This window comes from Acomys russatus, chromosome 20 (genome assembly GCF_903995435.1).
Source record: "Acomys russatus chromosome 20, mAcoRus1.1, whole genome shotgun sequence".
Lineage (NCBI taxonomy): Eukaryota > Metazoa > Chordata > Mammalia > Rodentia > Muridae > Acomys > Acomys russatus.
The window spans coordinates 60,219,057-60,223,122 of NC_067156.1; positions in this window are offsets into that span (position 1 = coordinate 60,219,057).

The following is a 4,066-nucleotide window of genomic DNA, read 5'->3' on the forward strand; positions in this document are numbered from 1 at the left end:
CTCGTCTGATCTCGGAAGGTAAGTAGGGTTGGGCCTGGTTAGTACTTGGATGGAAGACATTTGCCTTAAAATAATCCTGATTGAAGGAGGGTCTGAAGTGATAGTGGAAACAAGGTTGGTGGCTTGTCATTAATTGTTGGAGCTTGGTGATGGCGACACAGAAATCCATTACACTGCTCTCTGTATTCTTTTTATGTTAATTTTCTATAATAAAGCTTTCTAAATGTTTTATTATTTATTGTATAAATGTGCACGCACACACATGACATGGGTCACATGTAGAGGTCAGAGGGCAATCTGCAGGAGTCGCTTCTTTCAGTCCACATGTGTGTCCTAGGGACCAAAGTCTTTGGGCTTGGTGGCAATCATCTCCCTCTGCTGGGCCATCTTCCAGAGTCAGATTAAAATATTTACAGCATAATGTTATTAAAAGACTAATTAGAACATTATTTATGATGCACAGACTGTAAACAGCTTAGAACCTAGTAGGATAGCACATGTTTGTTGCTAGGTGACAGTACTAGTATAGAATTGTAGGCAATTTGTTTTCTGTTTCCACACATTATTGCACTGTGAAATAATTTTTACAATTGGAGAGATGAGCAAAGAATTCAATTTTAGCACAAGAGTTAGTACACAGAAGCTAAAGCAAGAATTTTCTAACTCAGGCCCAGAAAATTTCAGATAAACCTCCAATTGACCCTTGGCATCTAGGCAAAACACAGAATGAATGAGCAGGTTGGTAGGGAAACATGTGAAAAGTGACTGGGCACTGCCAGGTCAGGGAGCCACAGCCAGCTCAGAGCCCAGGGGCAAGAGAACAGGCCTCTTTTAGCAGACAACACTGGTGGATAACACAGCCGAAAGGAGCCACACCTAGAAACACGCATATCCAAAAAACAACTTGCAAGGTAAGGCCGGAGTGGGAGTCAGATGGGGGAGGATGCTTTATTCTTGGTTCTTCTTACTGTATTAGCTCCTTTGCCAAAAGCCCTTACAAGATTTTCCACCACACTTGGAATCAGAATCATTGCCCCTGCCGAGGTCCTTGGGCCTCAGCACTCTCTGGCCCTGTCTCACTCTCACCCAAGCATCCAGTCTCTGAAGACCTATGAAGTTTCCCTTCCCTGTGACCACCATGCATCGCCCTGTCAACCTAAAGACTCACATGCGTTTCCTCCTCATCTCACTCTGGTCAAATGACAACTGTCTTACTAGCAGGGTCTTCCCTGACCATACTGTCTCAACCCGCCACCATTCTGTGTCTCATTAGGTGGCTGTGTGTTTTCCATAGCAATTACTGCTCCCTGACATTGGCATGGGTTAATTATTTCTACCTCTCGCCTTGTCAACATCCCCACCCCCAAACCACACCAGAATGAAGGTGAGATCAGCTTTGTTCGTGACTGTAAGTTTTGATACATGTTTCAAAATCCAATATATGTTTCTTAGTGGGTTGAATTTCATACACAATTGAGTGCACACAGTAAGTTTACTAGTTGAAGACACGGGCTTTGGAGTTATTAATCCCATCTCTAGGATTTATAAGCCATTACGGTCTCTGGAAATGTATGGCACACCCTTTTGCCTTTCTTGCGTATTATAATGAGAGGCTAACCTCTCCTAGGGTTATTTTGGCTGCTAAAATGGGACATTAGGTGAAGCCTTTAGTATGAGTCCCATTAGGTAATTAAGTGGCAACCAAAAACAAAAACCACGGGTGAACAGGTGGCTGGATTTGCAGCCCATAGAAACGTGAACGGACCACCCGAAGACTGGAGGGAAACGAAGTAACTGATTGCATGGGGACAGTGGGCACTTTGACATAAACATCCAGGTTCGAGGTTTCTGTCACTGGCCTCCCTTCTCCAAGGGAACCTAGGAACAACCCACCCCACTTAGATGAGACCAGTGTTGGACAAGTCCCAAGCTGTTCCAGCCCACCTCCCCAGAAGGTCACCACCAGGGGCCCTTGAGCTTGTCTTTGTACTCTGGTAGGAAGCGGCAGCTGTGTGGCTGATGTTTTCGTGGCTGGCCATGCTGCTAATGGTGGCTCCTTTCCGATTTTCATGCCCACTAGAGGGCAACACAGATAAAATTCTTTAAATCCAACAGGGTGAACATTAAAAGAACACGTCTTCTGGACGCCCTTAAGTATATGGATAATTGTGTAACTATATTGTGTTTATGTACACACACACACACACACACACACACACACACACACACACTGACAACCATTTATATGGTGATAGGAATGCTAGGTGCCAGACCACCTTTATCAGCACCATCAAAAAGAATAATTCTCCACAGAGACTTGAGGCCTGAGCAGCCTGGACTCACAGCACACAGAGAACTGGCTCCCTTAGCCAGCCTTCTATAGCTGAGAGCTCATGTACAGACAGAGATGGGCTTGTAGAAAGGCAAAGGCAGAACTACTGTGGGGTCCCACTCATGTTTCGCTCCTGGCGGTGCCACTCACTGGCATGGGGTGTACAGCTGCTTATTTTCAGTGTTATGTTTCCACACCTGTACAAGGGGGGTCCTTGCGAGGTTTCAGTTAATTAGCAACATGGGGCAGGCTTTGTGTGTATGTAACCAGTGCAGTCACCGTCTTCTAATTTTATCTTTAAATCTCTCTCTCTCTCTCTCTCTCTCTCTCTCTCTCTCTCTCTCTCTCTCTCTCTCTCTCTCTTTCTTGTGAGGGCTGATGGAACAATAAGGGATGCATTGGGGACCTTGGAGTTCAGTTCCCACACATGACCTTGCTTCCTATTCATCCCTTAGGATGGCTTCTCTGCCACCTGCTCTCTGGCCTCTGGCATGTCAGAGCACTGATAACAGTACAGTGAGTGCCAGGCAGGTGTCTTCTGCGATCTTAAGTCACCGGTGACCAGCCGAGTTTTCAGGAGATGATGGCAGCCTCCGGGCTAAATTCCAAACCCACAAGTGTGGCTCAGTATGATCAGAAGTGAGAGGCAGACTGAGGAGTCCTGGGGAAGCAAGCAAGCAGAGGACCCATAAGGCACTGGTGTGGGCCAGCTGATTATACTGCCCAAGCAGGACTGTTAACTCTAGCAAGAACAACTGAGGGCCCAAATGGAGCTAAGACAGGCTTAGTGTGCTGGCTGGTTTTATGTCAACTTGAAACAAGCGATAGTCATCTGAGAGGAGGAAGCCTGGATGGAGAAATTGCCTCCACAACATCAGGCTATAGGCAAGTATACAGGTCATTTTCTTAATCAGTGACTGATGGGAGAGGGCCCAGGCCATTGTGGGTAGGACCATCCCTGGGCATGAGCAGGGGAGAGCTGTCCCCACCCCAGCCACCACCTGGGCAGCATAGGAGAGTTGGCCCACCCCTTGACGAGGCAGTGCTGAAGACTTGAACCTGGTGGTGTGGGTGCAGGACAGCTGGCCCCAATGGAGAGCTGGTTCTGCTGCACCCTTGCCAGCTGCTGCAGGCAGGAGTGCTGTCCCTGCCTCTTGACTGGAAAAAGCAGAAGATCTGGCAGGTTGACCAACTCAGCTACCACCCAGGCCCAGATCCAGGGCTTTGAGTGGGCCCACCCAAAATCTACCCCGTCCATGAACTGCCGGAGCACATGAAGGGGCTGGTCCTACAAAGCCAAAGCTGCAGGATCTCCATGACACAGGGCAACAACAGGATATCTGTCCCAGTGAGGCTCCAGTATTGACAGTGTAGCAGAAGCCAGAGGCCTCAAATCAGAGCAGTGACTCATTGCAATGAACATTTGCAAGTAAAGCTGTTTGGACAAAGGGTATACATACTGTGTGCATGGCACACCATATGTTCCAGGGTGAGTTTTTTGTTTGTTTGTTTGTATTTTTTGCTGTTGTTGTTTTTGTTTTCTTTGGGAGGAAGTTGCAGAGATAGAGGGACAGGGAGATGAGTGGGATTAGGGTGCATGGTGTGAAATCCACAAATAATAAAAGTTCTTAAAAATGAAAAAGAAGGGAGGGAGGGGGGAGAGAGAAAGTGAGAGGAGGAGAGGCGGAAGGAAGGAAGGAAGGAAGGAAGGAAGGAAGGAAGGAAGGAAGGAAG